Raw genomic sequence first — 12,671 nt, 5'->3', positions numbered from 1 at the left:
ACAAGTCCCATCTGGCGATGCCTGCTACCATGACAGTGAATGACACATTAGCCAATGATGGGACAGTAGTAGTCCCATCATCCGGCTAATGTGTTAAATGTTAAAAAAAAAAAAATACTACATACATACTACATACATACTACATACATACTACATGCTACATACATACTACATATATACTACATGCATGCTACATACATACTACATGCTACATACATACTACATATATACTACATGCATGCTACATACTACATGCTACATACATACTACATATATACTACATGCATGCTACATACATACTACATACATACTACATGCATGCTACATACATACTACATGCTACATACATACCACATACATACCACATATATACTACATGCATGCTACATACATACTACATGCTACATACATACTACATATATACTACATGCATGCTACATACATACTACATGCTACATACATACTACATATATACTACATATATACTACATGCATGCTACATACATACTGCATGCTACATGCATGCTACATACATACTACATGCTACATACATACCACATACATACTACATATATACTACATACATACTACATACATACTACATGCTACATGCTACATACATACTACATATATACTACATGCATGCTACATACATACTGCATGCTACATGCATGCTACATACATACTACATACATACTACATGCTACATACATACCACATATATACTACATACATACAATACATTCATACAATACATACATAGACATACAGTACATATAACATAGAGTAACATACTTACCAATACTTGTCACATTGTTCCCCGAAGCCATTGTCTTTTCCGGAATAAATATTAACATAACAAACCACAAAAATACTCACCCACGATCCGAAGCAGTCCACGAGTGTGTCCCACGACGATCTTGGGTAGAGAACTGCAGCATCAGATGATGCTGCCGTTCTCTACGGGCTGCAGGAATCCAATGACGGAAGGTAGGTATCCTTCCGCACTGTATTCCTCCGCCACTTAAAAAAAAAAAAAGTCCCTAGTCTCACTTTATGCCATTGCTGCGTGGGAAATTCCCACACAGCAATGGCATAAAGTGAGACTAGGGACTTTTTTTTTTTTAAGTGGCGGAGGAATACAGTGCGGAAGGATACCTACCTTCCGTCATTGGATTCCTGCAGCCCGTAGAGAACGGCAGCATCATCTGATGCTGCAGTTCTCTACCCAAGATCGTCGTGGGACACACTCGTGGACTGCTTCGGATCGTGGGTGAGTATTTTTGTGGTTTGTTATGTTAATATTTATTCCGGAAAAGACAATGGCTTCGGGGAACAATGTGACAAGTATTGGTAAGTATGTTACTCTATGTTATATGTACTGTATGTCTATGTATGTATTGTATGAATGTATTGTATGTATGTAGTATATATGTGGTATGTATGTAGCATGTAGTATGTATGTAGTATGTATGTAGCATGCATGTAGCATGCAGTATGTATGTAGCATGCATGTAGTATATATGTAGTATGTATGTGGTATGTATGTAGCATGTAGTATGTATGTAGCATGCATGTAGTATGTATGTAGTATGTATGTAGCATGCATGTAGCATGCAGTATGTATGTAGCATGCATGTAGTATATATGTAGTATATATGTAGTATGTATGTAGCATGTAGTATGCATGTAGAATGCATGTAGTATATATGTAGCATGCATGTAGTATATATGTAGTATGTATGTAGCATGTAGTATGTATGTAGCATGCATGTAGTATATATGTAGTATGTATGTAGCATGTAGTATGTATGTAGCATGCATGTAGTATATATGTAGTATGTATGTAGCATGTAGTATGTATGTAGCATGCATGTAGTATATATGTAGTATGTAGCATGTAGTATGTATGTAGCATGCATGTAGTATGTATGTGGTATGTATGTAGCATGTAGTATGTATGTAGCATGCATGTAGTATGTATGTAGTATGTATGTAGTATGTATGTAGCATGCATGTAGTATGTATGTAGTATATATGTGGTATGTATGTAGCATGTAGTATGTATGTAGCATGCAGTATGTATGTAGCATGCATGTAGTATATATGTAGTATGTATGTAGTATATATGTAGTATGTATGTTGCATGTAGTATTTATGTAGTATGAATGTAGCATGTATGTAGTATGTAGTATGCATGTTGTATGTATGTAGCATGTATGTAGCATGTAATTTTTTTTTTTTTTTTTACATTCAACACATTAGCCGGATGATGGGACTACTACTGTCCCATCATTGGCTAATGTGTCAATCACTGTCATGGTAGCAGGCATCGCCCGATGGGACTTGTAGTCCCATCGGACGATGCCTGCACAGACCCCCGAAGCCTGCACAGCCCCCCGGCAGGCCGGCACAGCCCCCCGGCAGGCCGGCACAGCCCCCCGGAGCCTGCACAGACCACCGGCAGGCCGGCACAGCCCCCCGGCAGGCCGGCACAGCCCCCCGGAGCCTGCACAGCCCCCCGGCAGGCCGGCACAGCCCCCCGGCAGGCCGGCACAGCCCACCGGAGCCTGCACAGCCCCCCGGCAGGCCGGCACAGACCACCGGAGCCTGCACAGACCCCCTGGCAGGCCGGCACAGCCCCCCGAAAGGCCCGTACAGACCCCAGAGAGGCTGTACAAGGCAAAAACAGGGTTTTTCTTATTCCGATACCGGAAGTCCCATAGACTTGAATGGGACTTCCGGTATCGGAATCGGCGATACCGATACTTTTTTTAAAGATCGGCCGATCCATTCCGATCCGATACTTTGAAGTATCGGACGGTATCGCTCAACTCTAATTATAAGTGCTATACATGACATCGGGGTGGGCTGAGATCTGACCCTTAGGGTCTTTTATAGAGGAGATTATATGCAGTGACTCTCTCATTCTGAGCTTACGAGCGGCATCTTATTAGGCTTATTGGCATGGTGATAAAACGCGGCTTTACTCCAAGTTAGCGCCTCTCCGTTCTGGTGGTGAGAATGGCGTCTAATTGTCATTTCATATCTTGTATTTGTGTAGATAAGTATAGGGGTGAAGAGCGCTGATTGGCCAATTCTCACTCCTGCAGTTTCTCCTCCAGTCTGGGCTGTAATTCAGACCTTTCTTCTTCCTGTCGGCCGATAACTTAATCACAGAACCGGGAATAGATTTTCTGTGCGCGAGTCACATTGCTCCAAGTGAGGCCTCCTCCGCTGTGTGAGTTTAGGGGAAATTTGTTATATCTTCTCTAATAGCGGTTACATTAGAGATTTGGGAATTTTAGCTCCTGGTGCGGAGTCGATAGCACAATCATATGCCGCCATATAGTAGACGGTCGGTAACCGGTGAGAATTCCCTCCTGTGTGGGGTCTATTTCCCTCCAGAGAAATCACACGTTACATTCCACACATAACACTGTGTAGAGAAGGCGGCGCGGGGTAATTGTGCCAGTAGTGAGGGGCGAATAATGGCGGGAATGTCACTGACTGAGGAGAAGTCTCCATGGAGGTCTGCACTCCGGAGATCATGTGACCCCTGACTCCTCCCCTCCTGTGACCTCATCACAGGTCCTGTGCACAGAGCAGCCATATATGTGGAGTGCGGCTCTGCAGGTTAGTGATGGGCAGTCCGGCTCTTCTGGCTCCTTTCTCCACTTTTCTACCTCCTGTCCCTTCACTATAAAGCCTGAGCCTCATTATACAGCTGTACAGGGGTCTAGTGAAGGCTTTTTAGCCCTTTCCTCAGACTGTAGCTCCTGGGATCAGGCTCTCACTCCTGTCCCTTCACTATAAAGCCTGGGCCTCATTATACAGCTGTACAGGGGTCTAGTGAAGGCTTTTTAGCCCTATCCTCAAACTGTAGCTCCTAGGAACAGACCCTCACTCCTGTCCCTTCACTATAAAGCCTGGGCCTCATTATACAGCTGTACAGGGGTCTAGTGAAGGCTTTTTAGCCCTTTTCTCAGACTGTAGCTCCTAGGAACAGGCCCTCACTCCTGTCCCTTCACTATAAAGTCTGGGCCTCATTATGCAGCTGTACAGGGGTCTAGTGAAGGCTTTTTAGCCCTTTCCTCAGACTGTAGCTCCTGGGATCAGGCTCTCACTCCTGTCCCTTCACTATAAAGCCTGGGCCTCATTATACAGCTGTACAGGGGTCTAGTGAAGGCTTTTTAGCCCTATCCTCAGACTGTAGCTCCTGGGCACAGGCCCTCAACTCCTGTCCCTTCACTATAAAGCCTGGGCCTCATTATACAGCTGTACAGGGGTCTAGTGAAGGCTTTTTAGCCCTTTCTTCAGACTGTAGCTCCTGGGCACAGGCCCTCACTCCTGTCCCTTCACTATAAAGCCTGGGCCTCATTATACAGCTGTACAGGGGTCTAGTGAAGGCTTTTTAGCCCTTTTCTCAGACTGTAGCTCCTAGGAACAGGCCCTCACTCCTGTCCCTTCACTATAAAGCCTGGGCCTCATTATACAGCTGTACAGGGGTCTAGTGAAGGCTTTTTAGCCCTTTCCTCAGACTGTAGCTCCTGGGATCAGGCTCTCACTCCTGTCCCTTCACTATAAAGCCTGGGCCTCATTATACAGCTGTACAGGGGTCTAGTGAAGGCTTTTTAGCCCTATCCTCAGACTGTAGCTCCTGGGCACAGGCCCTCACTCCTGTCCCTTCACTATAAAGCCTGGGCCTCATTATACAGCTGTACAGGGGTCTAGTGAAGGCTTTTTGTCCCTTTCCTCAGACTGTAGCTACTGGGAACAGATCCTCACTCCTGTCCCTTCACTATAAAGCCTGGGCCTCATTATACAGCTGTACAGGGGTCTAGTGAAGGCTTTTTAGCCCTTTCCTCAGACTGTAGCTACTGGGCACAGGCCCTCACTCCTGTCCCTTCACTATAAAGCCTGGGCCTCATTATACAGCTGTACAGGGGTCTAGTGAAGGCTTTTTAGCCCTATCCTCAGACTGTAGCTCCTGGGCACAGGCCCTCACTCCTGTCCCTTCACTATAAAGCCTGGGCCTCATTATACAGCTGTACAGGGGTCTAGTGAAGGCTTTTTGTCCCTTTCCTCAGACTGTAGCTACTGGGAACAGATCCTCACTCCTGTCCCTTCACTATAAAGCCTGGGCCTCATTATACAGCTGTACAGGGGTCTAGTGATGGCTTTTTGTCCCTTTCCTCAGACTGTAGCTACTGGGCACAGGCCCTCACTCCTGTCCCTTCACTATAAAGCCTGGGCCTCATTATACAGCTGTACAGGGGTCTAGTAATGGCTTTTTGTCCCTTTCCTCAGACTGTAGCTCCTGGGCACAGGCCCTCACTCCTGTCCCTTCACTATAAAGCCTGGGCCTCATTATACAGCTGTACAGGGGTCTAGTGAAGGCTTTTTGTCCCTTTCCTCAGTCTGTAGCTCCTGGGCACAGGCCCTCACTCCTGTCCCTTCACTATAAAGCCTGGGCCTCATTATACAGCTGTACAGGGGTCTAGTGAAGGCTTTTTAGCCCTTTCCTCAGACTGTAGCTCCTGGGCACCATGTGATCTCACCATAACCCTAACAAGCTAATTAAGGTGTGAAATCTTGGTCAAAATTATCTCAGTACACAAATCTCCCAGGGTGCTCAAAGTTTTGCATCGCCCCTTTTTCCTTTTTGAAATTATGAAATTGTAATAAATGTCTCTCTCTCTATATATAATTTTTTATTATTATTTTTGCCTAAAATACAAAGGCCATGTGTCATCTTAGAGGTTCGGCCTTTTAGAGATCATTTCATCTTCATCTTACTACTGCTCACAATAACGGTCATTTTGACCCGGGGCGCCCACACTTTTACATGCCGCTGTCAATGCTTCATCCCGCTGGTGCTCAATATTTAATAGGGTCTTACTATTAAACTTAATGAAAAGTTTGGTGAATTCCTTTGAGCTGTTATTACTAGAGATGAGCGAATATCGTCGGAGAAGTTGTTATTGGCTAATATCACTTACCGAATAGCTGCATCGGGACCCCGGATCCCTGGAGCGCTCCCAATAATCAGCTGCATGTGTCGCCCTCCATGCAGGTGCTGTGACTATCACACAGCGCGACACACGCTGATTATCGGGAGCGCTCCAGCACACTGAGTCCTTCACACACTGAGGCCCCGATCATGTGACCCCTGACTCCTCCCCTCCTGTGACCTCATCACAGGTCCTGTGCACAGAGCAGTCATATATGTGGTGGACACTCCTGGACCTTCTGCTTTCTGGGCCGGTTCCTCCTGTGAGTCCTATTAACCCTTTCGCTCCCTGTATTCTCCTTTCTGACAGGACAATATCTGAATTCGGATAGTGTGACAGGAATTTAAGCAATGTGGAAGGAAAAAATGACAATTTTACTTTATTTCCTCACAAAAATGTGACTTTACCCCAAAATTGTCAGCGTAACAAATCCTTATTTTCCCCACTGTAGTTTGTAGACTCCATATACAGATCCCTTAAGTGTGAAAAGAGCTGAATTCCCCACTTAAGTTATTGCATTTTGGAAATTGCCCCCACTGGGAATTTATCTCCAGGTAAAGGCACAATTGTGTCTCCATGGGGGTTGTGCTCACAGCCCAACATCGTGTGGCCTCCAAAGAAATGCCACCCCACACCATTACTGACCACTGCCAAACCGGTCATGCTGAAGGATGTTGCAGGCAGCAGATCGCTCTCCACGGCGTCTCCAGACTCTGTCACGTCTGTCACGTGCTCAGTGTGAACCTGCTTTTATCTGTGAAGAGCACAGGGCGCCAGTGGTGAATTTGCCAATCCTGGTGTTCTGTGGCAAATGCCAAGCGTCCTGTACGGTGTTGGGCTGTGAGCACAACCCCCATCTGTGGACGTCGGGCCCTCAGACCATCCTCATGGAGTCAGTTTCTAACCATTTGTGCAGACACATGAACATTTGTGGCCTGCTGAAGATCATTTTGCAGGGCTCTGGCAGTGCTCCTCCTGTTCCTCCTTGCACAAAGGTGGAGGTAGCGGTCCTGCTGCTGGGTTGTTGCCCTTACACGGCCCCCTCCACATCTCCTGGTGTACTGGCCTGTCTCCTGGTTTCACCTCCAGCCTCTGGACACTACGCTGACAGACACAGCAAACCTTCTTGCCACTGCTCACACTGATGTGCCATCCTGGATGAGCTGCACTACCAGAGCCACTTGTGTGGGTTGTAGAGTCCGTCTCATGTTACCACAAGTATGAAAGCACAACCAACATTCAAAAGTGACCAAAACATCAGCCAGAAAGCATTGGTACCGATATGTGGTCTGTGGTCCCCACCTGCAGAACCACTCCTTTATTGAGGGTGTCTTGATAATTGCCAATAATTTCCTTCTGTTGTCTATTCCATTTGCACAACAGCATGTGAAATTGATGGTCAGTCAGTGTTGCTTCCTAAGTGGACAGTTTGATTTCACAGAAGTTTGATTTACTTGGAGTTATATTCTGTTGTTTAAGTGTTCCCTTTATTTTTTTGAACCGTGTATATAGATAGAGAGATTTTTTTTCTTTACGATGGAGGGTCCAATTCCAGCTATTGCTGTGTGATCTGTGATTTCTATCTACTCCACTGTGTACAGGATAATAGAGTATAATAAAGTAGTTATGGACGTGACGTAACTAACACTGTGCAGTGACTCTGCTTTCCATATAGTGATGGATATTTCTTGTTGCTGAAGCTGTGATATTTTTTTTTCACTTTAAACCTTTTTTAAACCCCTCTGATCAGTGCGATCACACAACATACAAGCCTCTGATGGCTCCGGTGATGCCCTGTACTACTGTAGTGCCGTGTATCATCACTGCCTGTCAGTGTAATACTAACGGCCCCATACGCATGAGATCAGAGTTGGCTGAAAGGTCATTTGGCAGACGGTGATCTCTCCCGACTCCCCCATACACACAAATATTCCAGCTTTCCTGTGGTCTGTATGAGAGAGTCGCCTCCAGACTCCTCCAGCGGAGGATTATCTACAGGAAGAACAAACGGATTATCCTCTGAAATTCAGGATGCCGGATCCTTCTCTGCCCTGACATCATCTGTCGGGAGGCCCCCAAATACATTATATGGTCGGCCAAACCCCCCGAAATCAGTGCTTTCATGGGACTTTAGCCTAATGTGTATGGGGGCATTATAAGGTAACTTATTGGACGATGCCTCTGGCCCGGCCTAATAGACCTTCATACATTGCAGCCCAGACCCCGTTATTAGGCATGTAAGTATCGCAGTAACTAGGCCGCCCCATACTATCGAGTACTTGGGGCGGGGGGCATTCAGCCAAACTCTGTCACACCTTCTTAGATGCCATGTTTGCTTTTCAGGGTTTTTGTTGATGCCTCATCTGTGCCGTCCCTGCGGTGTACATCTATGTTCTGGGGCCCAAAAAGATTCATTTCTTTTTAATAAATGTTTCACGTTAAAATTTATAAAATGTGTCTTCTGCTTTTTACATATTTTTTTCTTCTTACAAGAATTGTTGGAGCCAATTTTTCTTTAGAAACATTTTAATATCGGCTTTTTCTGGTGTTTTTCTTGTAATATAGGAAAGCCTAAGGCCAGAAATAATCCCCATAAATCACTGTACATGGAGACTTTGGGATCAGATCATTTCTGTCCGTTGTGATTGTGGAAACAAAAAATCTTTTCTAAAAGCCTCAAACTTCTGTGTGTGACTCAGAGCTGAGATCTAATGTGATAGAAGATTCCAGTGAGGGGAAGACGGGAAACCTTCATATAGACGGCCGGTGGGGATGGAGGCAGTGACCGACTCTGGCCAAATCTGTCTCTAGAGCCGCAGTAGAAGATGAAGATGTCGTCCTCATCATGAAGGAGTTATTTCTCATGTCGCGTGTAATGAATATCTCCTGCAGTATTGCTAATGCCGATTCCAGTGTCGGTAATGAGACGAGAATTAGCGTTATGGAAGATGAGTCTATGAGGAACGTGTTCAGCTGCCGACTCCGAGGAGGAAACTGCTTGTTGTCTGTGGCCTAAATATATAGGTTTTATTAGTAGATGTCAGGGAAGAAAACAAAACCCTGTAAGATAATAAATCTCCTCATATGTTTCCCTTATTATCTCCAGTAATTGTATTATTACACAGGATTCTTATGATGTTACATCGGATCATCTTCTTCTCATTCAGGTCTCTACAATATCGGATCCTCTCAGTGAAGATCTTCTACAAAAGAGAATTTTCCTGATTTACCCATCAAGGATGGATATGGACAGAGACAAGATGACGGAGAGGATGTTACACCTCACCCTAGAGATCCTCTCCCGTCTCACTGGAGAGGTGAGAGATTCTGATGACGTCATGGATCGCCCTCACCCAGGGCGGCGGGGTACTCGGTACCGGGCCCGTTGATCTCAATGGGAGTTGTCACGGTAGCTGTGACCCGGTCCGTGGCCCTGGGCGTCCATTGTAAAAGGGGGATGATTGCAAGTACTTGTGGATAATGATTAAAGTTTATGAGTGGATGATTCGTGATGCCACCTGTGGTGTTCGGCAATGAAGATTTTAAGCCGACGTTGCAGACAGATCCTCTGGGACAGATGGTGTGGTGCAGCAATGATGTTGTGGCCCTCCACAGGTAGGGCTGCAGTCCCAGGGCAGAGTAGACATAGAGACAGTGAAAAGAGGGAGATGGTGCGGTGTTAAGCACAGAGATGTACCAGTGCTGAGTGTGTTGGTGCAGGAATAAGTGGAGGACACCAGGGCATGTAGTTCCAAAGCTTTACTCACAGTCTGTTGTGCATACAGGTGCCCGCATCCATGCCGTGTCCTCCAGGTCAGGAGCTCAGCCAACCTCCAGGCAAGATGAAGTACTCCATTCCAACACTCCGCCAACATATGTCTTTTCTGAACATCTCCCTTATAGCGCCTATTTGAAGTACTCCTAGTACTGAGTTACACTGGAGTTCCTCCTGTCAGATGTTCCTATGAACTCTACTTGTACGGCAGACAGCTGTAGCCTGCTTCGGGGACTAATTGCTACAAAGTCCCGGCTCACTCACGTTGCTGTTGTGCCCCCAAGTCTTGTGTGGGAATAAAGTGGTGACAACTTCTATTCCTCCGGTGTCTGCTGCAGGACCATTAGTATCCATACAACCTCAGGGACCGGACCCCGGCCATTCGCTTAGAACTTGAGGAAGGCCTCTGCTCTAACCCTAGTCCTTAGTTCTCTTCTTCTCCTTACGTTCCGAACAAAACTATCTTTCCTATGGAGAATTAGGCTTTCTGAATATCTCTTTCCTGTGCCAGCAGACACAGGTCACTGAGGTCTGCTGCAGCACTTCCTTCAATCCATCCCACTCAGAGGATCTTATCTCACAGACTACTTAGTCAGACCGCTGATGCCTGGTTCGTCACCTGTATTCAAATCTTTATTCAAATTTTACACATCCTTATCAAAGTGCTACCATAAGTCTAAATTCTGTAAAATATTCACTCCTAATCAGATACCTAGATATTACTACCAGCTAAACTCTATATAAAATCTGTTCTATTGCTATCAACATTTTTATTAAAGACCACTATAAAGTTCTATAACTATACTCTATTGCTATTAATATTTTTAAGGCACATCATATAATACTTCACATTAAGACGTCAATAATTCTTGCACTTGTTGGACACCGCTCCCAGCCGGGATTTCTTGCAGTGTCCTTTGGGTGGGAGCCATGCTCCAAGATGAGGTAGTTCTTATCTATAAAAGACTTATGTAAAACCAAGAGAGGGCACCTTAAGAGGCTCAACTATTTACAAGGACAGTTTGTGGATCACTCATTGTCCATGATCTCTGCAGTTCAATAAGAAATGCTGCCAACGCAACTAAGCAAAAAGAAAACTGAAGAAAACATGATAACAAAAAGGCACAACGGTGCTAATACCCTCCTGGGTAACAGTTAGTTATCGTGGACATGTTCCTTAATGTGGGTCTCCTCCTTGGGTGGTGGAAGCAGGTTTCTTGGGCTGCTTCCAGGGGAAAACTTCAGTTTTTCCTCTTCCTGTTGATGATCTACAAATTGCAGGTATTCCTGCTCCCAAGGAGTTAAGGTGGTGGCTGGTGCTGCCTGTGTAGATGGGGTGGCAGCTGATGGAACCATTGCCTGGGGTACAGCAGGGGTGGCAACTTGTACCAATGTGTGTTGTTCCTCAGCTTCAGGTGATATCTCCGCTGCTCTGCTTTTTGGTCTGACAGCTGGTGAAACTTGAGTGCTGCCGCTTAAGACCTGAGCAAGCACTGGACCATTTTGGTCCACAGGTACAGTTCCCAGCACCAGGATCATGGCAGGGGCAGTGATCATACCTGGTGCCTCCTGGTGATGTTCTGGCTCCGATGCAGGTACCGGGTGGTGAACGGTGGCAGCTGCAACCTCCGGAGCTGCTTGGTGAGCGGGTGACAGCTGGATCTGAGCGGGCACAGGACTGGTGCCTGCCGATGCCTCCGGTAGGGACCTGCGCGGCCACGCCGGGTCCGGGCGGGGACACAGCCCTTGCCCCACAGGCTGCTCTGGGACTCTCATGTATCTCCTCCTGGCAGGCCGCATCCAGTGGCAGTATCGACTTGGAGGTTGTGGCGGGTCCTGCAACTGGTATCGCAGCGGCCGTGGGCTCCGCAGGTGCTGTCTCGGAGAGAGTTGTTTTTCTCCACCGTTTTCTCCTGGCCTCCATCCTTCTTCCATCATGGTGTCCTGGCATTCTCTCTCCTTCCTGGGCTCCTTTCCCACCATGGGGCTTCACTCCTCCTTCTGGGGGCGGCATCTTCTTCCTACTCCTCCATAACAGGCCAGTATACGAACCCCTCTGGGGGTGGGCCATGTTGCTGTAGCATAGAAGTTTAGGCAGGGGAGGCCCAGAACAGTTTGCGCGCTTTTCTTAGGACCACCCATGTTGTTCGTGTTCCAAGCAGGGAGCCACCAAAGGTGCTTTGCTACACTACTATGTTGTGTGGGATGCAGGTGTTGGAGCGTGGTCAGGTGTCTCCACCTTACCTGGATGGTGGGGCACCACACCTCAGGAGGAGGTGCAGTACCTCTGTGACGACTGAACCCTCAGGGGCACCACAGTCACATTGCATCATTCTTATCTATGGGAATAACAGATGGACAGAACTGGAGAGGTGAGGACTCTGGAAATGTCTTTAGTGAGATTTATTAATGTGTCTCTCCATAACCAGGATTACACAGTGGTGAAGAAGACCTCTAGTGATCGCTGTCAGGACCCTGTGTCTGAGGGATGGGGAAGACCCCTGAGCCCAATCACAGGGCCTCCACCTCACCCCCTGATCCATGAGGACATCAATGACCAGAAGATCCTAGAACTCATCTACAAGATGATTGAGCTGCTGACTGGAGAGGTGACACTGCTGGGAATGCTGGGACATTATACAGTAACGCTATGAAGGGATCGGGGGATGACGGTATCATTGTATGTGTCAGGTTCCTATAAGGTGTCAGGATGTCGCTGTCTATTTCTCCATGGAGGAGTGGGAGTATTTAGAAGGACACAGAGATCTATACAAGAATGTCATAATGGAGGTTCCCCAGCCCCTCACATCACCAGGTAATAGACAGGACTAAATACACACGGCCTATAATTATCTGTATGTAGAGAATGAATTCAGTCCCTG

This window comes from Dendrobates tinctorius, unplaced genomic scaffold (assembly GCF_039654945.1).
Source record: "Dendrobates tinctorius isolate UK_male_01 unplaced genomic scaffold, ASM3965494v1 ptg000200l, whole genome shotgun sequence".
In the NCBI taxonomy this organism is placed as follows: domain Eukaryota; kingdom Metazoa; phylum Chordata; class Amphibia; order Anura; family Dendrobatidae; genus Dendrobates; species Dendrobates tinctorius.
This window is presented reverse-complemented; position numbering follows the sequence as displayed.